Source organism: Podarcis gaigeae (genome assembly GCF_964106915.1).
Source record: "Podarcis gaigeae genome assembly, chromosome: Z".
Taxonomy (NCBI): Eukaryota; Metazoa; Chordata; class Lepidosauria; order Squamata; family Lacertidae; genus Podarcis; species Podarcis gaigeae.
Window position 1 is genome coordinate 46,571,263 of NC_139691.1, and position 15,453 is coordinate 46,586,715.

Consider the following 15,453-nt stretch of genomic DNA (forward strand, 5'->3'; position numbering starts at 1 on the left):
TACCCCTCAATTCCACTCCGTATTTGAATTTGACCTGCTTTGTCTGAACCGAGGACAGCGCCTGGAAGAAACCGGAAGGTTTAAAACTCACAAAACCTCGAAATGTGCTTCAAACTGAGTGTGTCTTGGAGATAGGCTGATGGATTGGGCGGGGAGTAGTCGAAAATCTACGTTTCTGCTTGTGGCAGATCATTCTGTTACAGAGACACAACCACTGTGGTTCCTTATGAATTAAATCCCCACCTACCTTCATGACATTTTTCTTTTTTGCAATGGGAGACCCTGAGAGTACTTAATCTCTCTCACTGTTCCAGCCACTGTTGCAATTCGGAATTGCTTTCCCCTGTCTGCCTCAGGAGCTGGTACAGGAACATAGGAAGCCGCCGTATACAAAGTCAGGTAATTGGTCTAACAAGCTCAGCGTCTACACTGACTGGCAGCAGCTCCCCGGGGGTTTCTCACACAGCACCCTCTCCCAGTCCTACCAGAAAATGCAGGGGACTGAAACTGTGACCTTCTGCATGCAAAGCAAATGCTCTACCAGTGAGCTATGGCCCAACGACTGTGTGTATGTTAATGTGTAACCTTTAGAAATATGTTTCATAAATGCTATTTAGGTTGGCAATCAGTGCAAATGGGAGATGGGCAGGAGCATAGGTGAAGCCAGGGGGCAAGGAGGGGCAGCTGCCCCCTAAATCAATACAAATCAATAAAAAATACATAAGAAACTGAGGTTCTAGCCCCCCCCCACAAAAGGCCTGCCCCCACTAACAAAAATCCTGGCTACGCCCATGGGCAGGAGGGTCATGTGCTCTAGTGTCTCAAGCCCAAAGGGGGTGTCAAATTAAACATTTGTTCATTTTTTTTACATTCTCTAAGTTTCACAATCTGTTTTTTCATTTACAGCTGCAAATTCAAGCAAATAAGACGTGGTTTGGCGCCTTTCTCTCTTCCTTTAGTTAAGATGGGAGCTTTTTAATTGACTGGCTACATGTATTTCTATATCAACATCGTTGCACATATTTTTTTTTAAATGTGTAATGGAATTCCTTTTCTATGGAGAAGCATTCAGTCATGTGATTCCCTGTCGCAACAAGATTTCCACTTCATCTGTTGTTTCTGGGAACTAGGATTATGATGTTCTTTTCAAAAAATAAAAAAATAAAAAAAATGGGGGGACAAGGCTCACTGTATATTTTTACAAAGGCTCTTAAGAACTGCATAAGAACATAAGAAGAGTCCTCTTGACCTGGTGAATGGTTCTCCATAGTCCAGCATCCTGTTCCTACAGAAGCCAACCAGATGTGTGTGGGAAGGCCTCTCTAGCAGGATCAGTGCGCAAGGGCACAGTCTTTCCACCCGCCGTTTCCAGCAACGGGCATTCAGAAGCATTGCTGCTTTCAAATATGCACAAGAAGCAGCATGATGGAGAACTCAAGGTAACTGGGATCCCTGGTCAAATTTGTGTACAGACACAGTCTTAAATATGGGTATGGATGCCTTATAAATCTCCCAGGGAGAAAAAGCTTGATTGAAATTAGGAACCCGTTTCCTGCAGACAGGCTAGAGGATAGCCCACACCATCAGGACCCCAACTCATGATGTACATTCGTAGGGCAGCTTGTCAGGGATGATCAATGGTTGGCATGGCAACTAGCCTCCTTTCCCACAAGAACACAGTTCTTCTTATTAAATTTGGTTGGTTATTGATCAGTTCTGGATCCATGCATTAGAAACATGACAAATACCTAGCAGAAAACAAGCACATTTTTTTAAAATGAAAAACAATATTATACTTGCACTCCTTCAGAGCTTACAACACAGTGCAGTTATGCTTATATAATGCCCTGAATCTTTTGTATATTGCATCCATTCCTTAATCCTGACCACCAAAAGACTGGCCACACACGGAGGTCTTATCCAGTAACCAGAATGTGAACTAGTAAATGCATTTGTTATCATTCGCCTTCTTTTACTGAGTGTGCATGAATCATAACTCTTACACAATCTCATTTTCAGATCTTTTGGCTTTGGCATCTGATCTCGTCCCTCAGTAGCTCAGATCTATTTATTGATACATCTCTCCTCTGTTTGCTTTTAAGTTAGCATCAGAACTGGTTGTGTTCCATGGGATTACACATAGAGAGAGGGGTTTTTTTCCTTGTTGGCATTCCTGTCTCTTTTTCAAAGTGTGACCTTCTGCTTAGGTTTACGGAATCAGACCCATGCATCAGAATTGATTCACTGCAGGGCAAAGGAGACTGAAGTTTAGCATGTACTTTGAGAAGAGGGTGCATGGCTCAGTGGTGGAGCATCTGCTTTGCATGAAAAAGGTCCCAGACTCAATGCCTGGAAAGGGCTCCTTCCTAAAAGCCTGGACAGCTGCTGCCAGACAGTGCAGACACCATTGAGCTAGATGGGCCAAAGATCTGACTTGGTATAGGTATTAGGCCATTGTTAGGTGGTGGAGTGGCTGCTTTGCTTACAGTCTTCTGCTTAAAAGGATCTGACACCAGGTGATTTAAAAGACCTCTGATGGACAGCAACTGCAGGACACAGCAGGCTAGATGAACCAACAACCTAATGTGGAATTTGTTCATTGCAATGATTTATACCCCACCTTTGCACATATTTCCTACCAAACTGGCTCACAAGCAATGTTCAATTACATTTTAAAAAACATCAACAATATCAAAAACACATAAGGATTCATCCCACAGAGGACAGTGGGTGGTAGATCAATCTGCCATTTCCCCCTGTTCACCCCCTTGCACCTTTTTCAAGCTAGGAGGTGATATCAGATTTGGGCACCAGAGGCCATTCCAGATTCACCACCTTCTCACTATTGTATAGCAAGGCATCCCTGAACGGAGCTCTATGGCCAGGATCCAGAAGAGCCTGGTCTTCCCTGGAGCATTGTAGAGCCACCCCCTGGAAAGAGAAAGGACCCTCTTCAGCAGTGCACATAAACTAGCATCTTTGTTCCACAGTGCTTTCCTGGTCCTCCTCAACCAAGGAAAGCTGCTCTTCCCATTACATCATTGCCTAAGCAGCCTGAACAGAAGACCTTTCCGGTACATCCCAAAGAGGAGAGAATCCAAAATGTCTTCCTGCTACCTCTTTGCACCTTCTGAGCATCAACTAAAGACATACTCTGCTCATATCCCTTCCAGGAATGCAGTTCCCAGAATGAAGAAGCTTCTTTTGTTTCTTGGACCATGACCTATGCCAGGGGTAGGCAACATAAGGCCCATGGGCCAGATGTGGCCCAATCGCCTTCTCAATCTGGCCCACCGATGGTCTGGGAATCAGCATGTTTTTACATGTGTAGAATGTGTCGGTAGACCAGTCCACAGCTGAAAAAGGTTGCTGACCCCTGACCAATGCCTACTTCAATTTCACACCTGCCCCTGGCCCCTCCCAGTAACCAGGGAAAAGGAATGTGTGCTTAGGTAGTGTATTCACACTAGAGACAAATTGCTCATACTGGGGAACAGGCTTTGAATTCAGATGCAGCTTTCTGGCTGACCCTTGCTGGAAAGAGGTGGAGCTTTTCTTATGCAGTAAGCCGGGATGGGGGAATCTGTGGCCCTCCAGTTGTTGTTGGACTAGAGATCAGGGAGTTTGATTTAGACAACCCAGGGAAGGGCCCAAGTGGACTGAGGCAGGCAAAACTGGGGCTTCAAGAGATGTTGGAGCTGGCAGAAGGGACCAGGATCAAAGTAAATCAGGAGCTGGATCCTGCAGAAGGTTCAAGCAGGTTGTCACAGAGTGGTGTCCTGTTCCTGTGATATCAGGCACCTCCAAAAGGACCATCACCGGTCCCTCCTGTCAGTAAGGAGAGGGGAAGCACCAGAGAGTAAGTTGGATACTAAGGCAGCGCCTCTGTTGCCAAGGACACAGAGACACCAGTCCTGAAATGAACAACCCCACAGCCCCAGCCTAGTTGCAGTAGTTTCCATTTGTTTTCCCAGAGCTGAAGCACCTCTCATTTGCAACACAAAGTTTTGTGCTCACCCTGATCTTCAGAACATGTAGCTGGTTGGAAGAATATCTCAGCTTGCACTTAGCCATGCCATTCACCTGCTGTGCCTTCCCTATGTATCACTCAGATGTATGCATTAAATAATTTGACAGAAGCAGAAACTCAGGTTCCAGTTCTTCATCAGGCAGTGAGAGCCAGAACACCTCCCACCACCCCTGATTGCTGGAGCTGATGGGAATTGGGATCCAACAATGTCTGCAAGGCTGCATGTTCTCAATCCCTGGTATAAAGTGAAACTCCTGATCTTTCCTTGGAAGGTACTCCACTTTTAGAATCAAACAACCAGAAAACATATGCTCAAGAATGAGTTATGGATCACGGATAATTCTGAATAATTAATAGGGTTTTGAGAAAATCCTACTGTATTTACAGAGAAGCTGTGGACAAGACCAGAGGTGACATTGTCACGATGAATTATTCATTGTCATCACTTTCATTCACTCCCACTCTCCCTTCCTCTCAGTCTACAGACGGAAAAATGGCCAACTTGAAGATGAATTTGGGGGAATTAAAACTTATAGTGGGAAAGACCACAACCCAGCTCATTTTTTCTTTTCTTATTTTTAAAAATCACTTTTTGTCAATGTGTATCTAGGAGGGACTACCTCTGGCAATCATTGGGCTCTCATTCTGGCTGAAGAACTTGAACTTCTAATTTGACGTACGGTAATTACATCCTTATGACCTGAAGAACACATAAACTTGAGCTACAAACTAAGCAAAGGTAGGAACTAAGATCACCAAGAGGCAGACATGTTAATTTGGTGATAGTATTCAGCAAGTAAGATCAACACAAGTATGGATAATGGTGCCATCACCAAGACAGGAACTGAGGAAGCTGCCCTAGACCAAGCAAGACCCTTGGTGAAGCTAGCACAGTATTGTTCAGACCACCTGATTGAGGTTCTCCAGGGTTCCTAGCAGGTGTTACTCACATGACTACCTGGAAATGCAGCAGATTGAACCTGGGACCTTCTCCATGCAGAGCAGATGTTCTATCACTGAGCTGTGGTCCTTCTCCATTACTACACATTACTACATACTGCACTTCGCACAAGAACACAGATCCCTATGGAGCTTACAATGATAAATTTGACAGCAAAGGAAGGATTTTAAAAAATTGAGGCAAGAGGGGTAGAACGACTGGAATGTATGCATTTGTTTCCATGATGCACATAGCCCAGCTATAGTCAGGTCCAGGATGAAGGACTTAGATTTAAGACTATAAGCTTTTTGCATCTATGTTGCCAAACTGGTTGAAATCAGTATTAAATGACTTAATTCATCAAGATCAGGCTGGATTTTTATGGGCTGACAGTTGAAAGGCAGTGTAAGGAATATAATGGATGTTATAGAATACTTAAAAGAAATGATAAACAAGTGGCATTGGTATGAAACAGAACACCAAAGTTTCAGGGGGACTCCTAGTCCCCTGCATGTGGGAGTCAATGGGTCCTGACTCCTAAGAACTACCAGTGCTAAGTATTTCTGCCATTTACTGTCAGACATAAGTAGCTGGATTCAGCATGGTGGGGCAGAGAGGGGAGACTTATTCTTACCACCGTCAACCAGTTATGTTATGCTACCAGCTTCAGAGTTGCCTGCTCCTCCCTGGGGAGACAGCCTCTGCCTTCTCCCAGCCTCTCCTCTATCCTTACCATGACACCTTCTGAGGTTTAGAAGCCACCAGGAGGAAATAGAGAGCTTGTAGCATCTCACTAACCCTACTGGGCTGCTTGCTAGTAAGCAGTTGATCTAGTGTAGGTGCAGCTAACTTCTGGCCCTCCAGATGTTGCTGGACTGCAGCTCCCATAAGACCCACCCAGCATAGCCCAATAGTCAGGGGTGATGGAAGTCATAAGCCATCAAGATCTGGAAAGCCACAGGTCATCCATCCCTCATCCAGCAGCTTCTTCCTCCTGTTCCTCACCCACCCACAAATAAAAGTTTCACTATGTGTTCAGCCTCTTAAAACTGTGCAGAGGAGAGTGGCAGGGTGTGTGTGGCATTATATGTGGCAGAGTAGTGGTGGCTGGTGCCCATTGGGACTGGTAGGGCAAAAGATAGGGAGACCAATAGTAGGTGGAACCAGAGTGAATGGTAGGCACAGCTGCTCCCTCACTGGTTGTAAGTAAGGAAACAGGGAGGTAGGGTCTGAGAGGAGAGTCTGAGGTTAATGGGGCAGTGCACCATTCTCCCTAATGAATCAGCTGCCAGTTGTGGGATATTTAAATGCAGTCAAACCAACAATTCATGTTTTGCCAGATAGGTGCATGTAGCTGTTGAGCCTCACACTGTATTCCTGTAAATTTGCTAGAGAGAACTCTGTGAGAACACTCCCCATGTGTCCTAAGAGGAAAAGGCCTTAGCTATATATCCCTCCTGCCTGCCTGGGCAAACCCTTTTTCTGTTCTTCTTCACCATGCTTGCAACATGACAACATCTGCATGTCCGAGCTCCAAGTTCAGGCTCCATTTTTAAGCTAAACTTAAGTATGTCTTTGCAACTGAATTACTATTTTAAGCCTGCCTGAACAAAGCTGTGGTATCTGTTATTCTTCAAGAAACATACCGAGTGAGTGAACATAATTTTTACCTTTTCTCAAAATTGTTTGTGAGTGGTTATTGTTTTAAGGGGGGGGGGGGAGGGAAGTACCAGGAGAATCCAGTCTGCCTTAAAGCATCCTGGATTACTTAAACTAAAAGGCTAAAACTAGCCTATATAAGCTTCCATTTTAAGCTGCAAAGGGATGGCACTCTGCTAAACTTACAGACATGAGGAAGGAAAATATCTAATAAATATATATTCTAGCATCTAATCACATCCCAGCACCAGGGGTGCAAAAAGATGCAAAACATTTGTACAACAAAGTGTTGCAATGGCAGAAAGAAGTCTAAAGAAGTGCTTAAAAAATGACAAGGTAGGCTAAGGTAGGTAAAAGGATGGTTGCAATTTGGTTAAGTGCAAACAAGAAGACCTGGCAAATATAGGAGGATGTCAGTAAAGGAGAAAATAAGCCTTTGACAAAGGACAATGGATGCACAGGTTTAGGCAGAGAGGCAGAGAACTTTGCTTGCTTCCAACATGAGGATGAGTGGCAAGGGAGATATTAAATGACACCCAGTTCACACTGCAATAGACAAACAAGAAATTTAAACAGATGTAGACTGAAAGATCTGTGGGGTTAGCTGAGGTCCAGCTCAATATAATTATAAAAAGGGAAAGGGAGAACTAAACCTTTTGCAAATACATTTAAAACTTAATGTGCACATGAGGTTCCAGTGTTCTGAAAATGAGCAAATGTGACAGTTGTGTCTATGCATGGAAATGAATCTACAAGACAAGTTCTCAGTAAGACAGTGGGAGCCTAGGAATCTCTGATGCAATTAACACAGAGGAATCTCAAGGTCCTGGCCAGGTTCTCCAATCCATGAGACATCACTCAAACCACTCCAGTCAACAGCTGTTTTAATTGATGGGAGGCTGGTAATCTACATGGTAAAAACTTCAGCATGGGGCCAGTATAATCCCACCCATCCATGCCAAAAAACATCTTCAACAGAAACTGTTCTGTAACAGTGGTAAGCTGAGGAACACCAAGAAGGCTGAGGTAGTCAGGGTGGTAAACCTATGGCCCTCCAGGTTTTATCTCTCAAACTCCCATAAGCCCCAGCCAGCATATCCAATGGCCAGAATCTCAGGAGCTGTTGTTGTAGGCATCCATTTGTCTCAAGAGACAATAGAGTGCACCTCCAGGGGTGAAGTCAAATCGTTGTATTTGCAGCACCAAAGTTACTTCTCTGGGGCACAAACATGGACATTGTGCATGGAGGCCCTGGGCTTCCCAGAAGACAAAACCTTGGCCTCACAGAGGAGGTTGAAAGGAAAGCAGAGCAATACCTTTGGCACTGACTTGGCTGCAGGAATTCAAGGTGCCATCCAAGCATATTAAGGACTCCACTTCGGATTTGTGTAGGGTTTACTTCTTAGACTTTTTTACTCTCAAAGATACCCCACAAGGCTGCAGAGGTTTAGGATCAGAGTTTCCTCTGCCTAGATGGGCTCCCTTCCCCATGGTAGGGACCAAAGGTGGACAAACTACCACAGAAGGAGCACAATGTGCCTCCACCTGAGGTACTAGCCCTTCCCTAATATCCCATACAACCCAATATTACAATGTTAGTGTAAACTGGTATAAATGGCACATGCACAGCAAAGTCCTAGACTACACATGGCTGTTGGCAAGTCCCATCTGCCCATCACTTTCATCTACAGCATGTGCAGAAACTGCCTTCTTGACCATTAAACCCACCATTGCTCTCATCAGTTCAATCCACCAGAGCCTGCTTTCACATGCGGGGGGGGGGGAGTCCCTAACTCACAGAAGGTTTGAGATTCATTCACCTGGTTTAGCCAGCCAGCTGAAGTTGTTTCCCGGGGTGTGGCCTCTGTCACATTCTGACAGCTTCTAGGAACCACAGGTGTTTCAGTCAAACAATATTTGGGGAGTTACAAGTGTCCATCCCTGACTTAAAACTTCTAATGCTGCCTGGAAGCTGCTGGTGCAACAGTCTTCCTAGACCTGCTCCTAGTCTAGCAAACCTCCTGGACAGCTCCCTTATTTCTCAGTACTAGCCCCTGACGGAGCCTGCTGGACAGCTCCCCTGCCTTGCCCAGAAAGCCATACAGTTAAATTTATGGATTTCTCATTGTGCTTTGGCACTGTCTCCTAGCACACAGTTTTGGAACCTACCAGAAGCCCTGCTGGACTTTTGAACTACAGCTCCCATCAGCTCCCAGTCAAGGTTGATGGGAGTTGTATACCAAAACATCAGGAGGGCACCAGGTTGGGGAAATGCTGTTCTATGCCTAGTGTGCCTGAATCTTTACATATACTTTGAATGGTACCCCAGCAAGGAATGCATTGCTGGCTTATTTATTGAAGTAACAAAGTCAGGACAATTTATGCGAGGGAGATTTCTTTACATCTTATCACAAATTTTGTTTTCCCCATTTGAGCAGAAGTCCCCAATAGGATAATTTCTCCTCATGATGATAATTTTGTTACATGCTTTTCATTAATCCAGTTATAACTCCCATAATATTATTTGGCAGCTTATTGAAGCCTTGAGGAACCATGGGGGTTCATATGCGCATTGTCGGGTTATGTTTTAAAATAATAATAAAATAAAATGAGTCCAATTAAAAATTCTTTTAGTACTTTATGATATAAGAAATTCCCCAAAGAAAGAGATGAAGCATCACCATTCTGTCCACATCATTGCTTCTCTTTGAGAGACAGTGAGGGAAAAATATGCAAATGTTGATATCACATAAAAGTCTATCTGTCTGACTACCTTATTTCCCTGAGATATTTGGCTAGTTGAAGAATTGCGGTAGGGTTTTTTTTGGGGGGGGGTAGAACACATTTCTTTATGACTTAGGGGGGAATCTTTCTGTAGAACAGTTTTAACTCCCTCAAGCTTTTGCAAATATATTCAAATTATCATGGGTGGGAGGAGAGATAATTCACATATCACTGAAGATAAATAGCTGGAAAACTATAATATTTACCCTGACATGTTAGGAAATAGTCTAGTGGTGTGTGCTGATTTTGGTTTTTGGGAGGGTGTTATTTGTAGGCTGTGCACAGACCCCACTGATCCACCCTCTGATTTGTGACCGCCAAATGGGGCCAGTTCACCCTCTGCCGCCCCAGAGACCACCCACCTAATTGTGAATACTTTCCCCAAACAATGGGGGTAGCTAAGGGGTTTTTTTTTAAGGGATTCAAAACATATGGTTAAAATAGAGTTTTTAAAGGGTCTGGGTTCATTGGGATCATACAGGGTCAGATCCTGTAGGAATGCCACTTACTGGTACATTCCAATGTACACCTCACAGGATTAATGTCTCCACTCAACAGCTGCTGTGTGGAGTCATTGATCCTGCAAGGAAGCAGGAAGGAAGTAGAGTTGCAATGTTGGGCCTACCTTCTCCTGGGAAGACACAGCCACCAGTCAGGTAGGTCTCTGCTTTTTTGTGGGGTTTCCCAATGCAGCCTGCCTCTCCTTCCTGACTGATGCCCCACCCCTTGATAGCCATGGATTGTTCTGGGACAGTCCAACCCAACTCACAACTTACTCACCTTTTCTCTAAACGAAAAAGCCCTAAATGTTATGGCCTTTCTTCAAATGGGAATTGTTCCATTCCCTTCTGTAGCCTCTTTTCTGAACCATATCGAGCTCTTCCATATCTGGTGAGAGAGCCAGAATTATACTCAGTATTCCAAGTGTGATCTCACCCTAGATTTGTATAATGATGTTACGATGTGGGCAGTTCTGTTTTGGATGCTCAGGATAAAACTGCATTTGAATCAAGGAAATAGCAAATCCCACATTTAAATGAACACATATATTCAAGGCATCCCTTGCTCATTTGTAAGTTTTTGCCACTCTGGCAATTTATCCATACTTGAAGGCTCAGCTACCCATGCTTCACTGAAGGCATGAATTATTGCGGAGTGTGAACAAGGCAGAACATGGTAGTAATAAGCAAAGGAGCCCATGTTTTTCTTAATGGCTGTATGTTCCCATTATTAACCGACACTGTGTGACGTGATGGAAAGCCTTGCCTCCCACCCTCTCCCCCCACACCTTTGCATCTGTCAAATTACAATAATTGTGAAATAATCCATTCTGATAACACCATTGAGACTAATTGCCCTGGGACCTGCACAAGCCATTTTCAGATGTGTAGCAATCATGGAGTTATGATTATTATGAGACATGGATGTAATGAGTGGGTCCCTAGTGGAAAATGTAAATCAAGGTGGCATGAGGTCACCGTGCCCATCACAACTTTTTCAGCCTGCCTGCTTTCCTGACAAGGGAAATTTATGCAAATTGATTACCCTCAGAAGCCCCATTCATTGTGGTTTTGAGTTTGTTCTTTGGCTTTGTTTATGAATGCCGTTGTCTTTCTTTCACTCTCCCCAGCAGTGCTTTGGAATGGGAAATGATAGTGATAATATCATTGGTTGGATCAAATTTATATCCTGCCCTTCCTCCTGAATGAGCCCAGGGTGGCAAACAGATACAGAATGTAAAAGCAAAGACATTCTAAAACTGGCCAAAACATCCTAAAAACAATTACAATAAAACACACCATTGAAAAGCAGTTTCAGTTAAAAACATCCTTGCATCATCTGATCTTGGGATTGCCAGGGACAGTATTCCACCACCACCAAATGCTCAGGTAAACAGGAATGTTTTCAAATTCCTCCTGAAAGTTACTAAATGATGGAGACAGGTGCACCTCACTAGGGAGGGCATCCCACAACTGGGGAACCACCACTGAAAAGGTCCTGTTATGAGTCAGCACTGCCAGCAAGGCCTGACCTGCCAATCATAGGGTTCGAGGCAGCTGGTACTGGGGATGATACTCTTTTAGATGGTTGGGTCCCACTAACAAGAACACTATTAAAACTGACATCAACTAAGGGCCTTGTGCTAATGCTGGAGCCAGAGTCAATGTGTTACATATGAAGCAACTGCAATGTCTTCTTTGTATAAAATAGACCTTGTACAGAAGAGCATGCCACTGAACTCCATGGTGAGACCACTAGTCTATCTAGCCCAGTGATTGTCTATAAGAACTGGCAGAAACACTCCAAGGTTTCAGATGGGGATATTCCATGCCCAAGATGGAAATGCTGAGGATTGAACGTACCACCTTCTGCAGGAGAAGCATATACTCTGCCACTGAGCTATGGCCCAGCACATCAGATGGCAAAGCTAAAGTGGCCCATCTAGCATGTGTTGTTTGTACTTAATGGCAGCAGCTCTCCATTGATCAAACAGGGAAACTTTTCCAACCCTACCTAGAGATGTCAGGGATTGAACCTTGACCTTCTGCATGCAAACAGTGTATGCTAAAATGGCACTATTGTCCCTGTCCCTTTCCTTAAAAATGGGTTTTAAGCTAGGAGTAGAGCAGTGTTTCCCATGCTTGGGTCTCCAGCTGTTTTTGGACTACAACTCCCATCATCCCTAGCTAGCAGGACCAGTGGTCAGGGACTATGGGAAAAGTAGTCCAAAACCAGCTGGAAACACTGGAATAGAGGTACCTATCTTATACCAGATCAGACTATTTGGCCCCAATATTGTCTGTTCTGACTAGCTGTGGTTCTGCAGGGTTTCAAGCAGAGAAGGATCCTTCCCATCAATGTCTACCAGATGCTGTTAATAGGAGATGCCAGACACTGAGGATGGGGCCTTCTGTTGAGTAGCCAACATTGCACATTCCAGATGTGGTGCACTCCAACTCCCAGCAACCCCAACCAACATAGCCAATGGTCACTGAACATGGAATCTGTAGGTCAATAACCTCTGGAGGACACAATGTTATCTGTCCCAATTCTGAATAAAGCATGAACTCTACACCGGTACTATCATTCCTCCCATGTTAATTAATCTGTAATAACTATCAGCCCCCTGAATGCTTACTATTAACAGCTATGCTTAGTAATATTAATTAAGTACACATATCCTTTCTCCTATCATAAGAACAAAGAAAGAGCCTTCTAGAACCAATCAAATGGCCTATTTAGTCCAGCACCCTTCTCTCATAGTGGCCACCCAGATATATTCATTCATTCATTCATTCATTCATTCATTCATTCATTCATTGCATATGTATACTGGCTTTCCACACCTAAGGTGGTTTACAGTTTTAAAGAAAACCAGATGCCTGTGGGGAGCCTGAAAGCAGGACCCAAGCAGAGATTTGCAACTTAGTGGCAGAGCATATGCTTTTCATGCAGAAAGTCCCAGGTTCAACCCCTAGCATCTCCAGGTAGGGCATGGTGAATTTTTCACCTGAAATATTCAAGAGCCACCACCTGTCAATGTGGACAATGCTGAGCTAGAATGACCAATTGTCTGATGTGGTACAACCCTATGTTCCACAAGAGCACCCTACTCTCCTGTGGTTTCCGGCATGGAGGCAGAACACAGCCGTTGATAGCCATACCTTCAATGAGTTTGTCTAATCCTCTTTTAAAGCCACCATGGGGAGCAAGGTTGCTCCTGATTAGACTCAGGAAGGTTGCTTCACTACGTGCCTTCAGAACCAACTGAGGATTTTGCATTTCTGTAACTTCAGAGTTACAGAACTTCAAAACACTCCACAAGCACAAGGGTATCCAATGCTAGGCCTACTCAGAGTAGACTCATTGATGTTAATGGCCACGACTAACTTAGGTTCATTCATTTCAAAGGGTCTACTCTGGGCAGAACTTAGTTGGATACAACTCATTTTCTTGTAGCCTGCACCACAATCCTAGCAGTATTGTCCCCATATTGCAGCTGGGGTGGGGGGTTCAAAGTGACTTGAGAACAGTCACATAGTGGGCCTTATTGCAGAGGGAAAATTACCAGTGCTGTTAGTCACTATGCCAGTACCTGTAAACCAGCAAGTTCCTTCTTTGTTTCAAAACACAGGAAACAGGAACACTAGGAGAACTAGAACATGCTACAATGTCAGTGCAACTACAAAAATGCTTTATTTGGAATAACTTGCATAAGGGGTAGTGAACCTGTAGCACTCTAAAATGTTGCTGGACTACAACTCCCCTTGTCCCTGACCATTGGTCATCCTACCTGAGGTTGATGAGAGATGTAGTCCGATAACTTATGCAGGAAAACAGGTTTCCGATGTCTGGCTTTCATGAAAGGATTTGAGCGCAAAAACGCACCCAAAATGCCTCAGCTGGAATGAATGTGAGCCATGCATAGACACTTGTGAGCAGCTGCACACATTCAACGCAATGGCAATTGTGCAAGGAAAAGGTGAGAATGCCTTTTTGTTCTCTTTCACAAAGGCAGCAGAATAGTCTGCAAATCCAGATCTGGCTGATAAATAAGGTCATGGTTTGTTGCTGCTTCTACAAGTTGTAATAGCAACACTGTAACTGATGACTTTTCAGTGCATTCAGCATGCAAACACAACACATTGCATCCTCAGAAAGTGTAATAGTTCACCTGCTGGGACTAATTTTTTCAAAGAAGCAGACGAAGTAAGTAACATTGCCTTTTAGCCAAGCAAATTTACGGCTTTGGATTTTCAAAAAATAGATTTTTTTATAGACTAACATGCTTCCAGCACCGCTCAAGAGATGGGGCTACGGGGAGTTACAAGCAAGTAGCTGCATGAGCATGTCTGCATGATTTAGGAACAGTGTCTATTTCCACATCAAGCTGCACTTCCCTGCCTGACCCACCTCTACACCCACCTATCAAGCTTTAGAATTCATGACACCTCCCTGTAGGCTAAAAGGGTTGGCTTGTGAATGGATCGCATCTTTCAATCAACCCACACGGATCACCTCTGGAAGGAAGTGCATGCTTTAGGGACACCCAAGGCATTGACTATCAGCCCCTCTGCCCATGCTTCCATGTCATAGCACAAACTGCTCTTGCATGCCTCCCGTTTCAAAATTATTTACTGAATGAGTGAGACTTTCAACAAAATGTAACAGTGTGCTCCTGCTTAAAGTGGTCACCAGTCAGTCATGCCCTTTCCTAAGCTACTCCATTTTCACTCCTCCCGTTTTCTATTCCCCTGCCACACACGACATTCAGCATTTCATATCCACTCAGCATGCTTAGTCGTCACCACTCTGGGTTTGTGTTTTGCTTGGGGTATTTATGCTCCACCACCTTTTTTGGTACTCCTACAAACCTGGAGTTTCCCCAAGCTTCTTGATAGCTCCCTATTGTGCATGGAAGATGAGGTTTTGGCTGAAGCACTAGGGTTACATGCTGAAAAGCAAGTGGAAATTCTTCTGAAGATCTTAAATATCCACTTGGTCTGTACAGGTTCAGAAAGCAGGCTTCGGAGCTCTGCAGGACTCTAATTGACTTTAATTGCTGTGCAGGGAAGTGATTTTCCCTTTTCCACTTTTAAACTTATCAATTCACTGAGAACTTATCAGCACTTTCTTATCTATGTTATGTGAAACACTCTGGGCAAGCACTGCAAGAAGCATCCTGGGCAGGCAGGCCGTTAGCTGCTAGCTGTTAATTGCCAGCTCCCTTTTACACTTTGTTTTTTGACTTCCTGGCAGTCATCACAGAGAGAAGCTCTTCAACAGAATAAACTGCACACTTTTTTCCTTTCCTTTTCTGCTAAGGAATCCTCTCTTTGTTTACTCATCACCGCATTATTATGCCTGCTTGTAAATGCTACAGGGATACAGAAGAGGCAATCCTTTCACCAGCTCTCAAACAATCAAAAATGGATTTAATAAATCTGTTTTTAGTTTCAACAAAAAAAAAAAACGGTTTTCTCCTCTTGAAGTTGATTGTGAATGTGAGGAGAATACTTGGAGTGGGAGTGTAGAACTA

At 44.0% G+C, this 15,453-nt stretch overlaps 1 long non-coding RNA gene across 1 annotated transcript in view; it reads right to left on the reverse strand.

Annotated features, from left to right (window-relative positions):
* Positions 1-4,612: 4,612 nt before the first annotated feature.
* Positions 4,613-15,453, reverse strand: part of LOC310837056 — a 36,145-nt gene continuing 25,304 nt past the window's right edge. The window contains exons 2-3 of the long non-coding RNA XR_014560387.1: positions 10,194-10,301; positions 4,613-4,730 (exon numbers count right to left, since the gene is read on the reverse strand). This is a non-coding gene — a long non-coding RNA (uncharacterized lncRNA). The remainder of the gene's footprint in view (positions 4,731-10,193; positions 10,302-15,453) is intronic.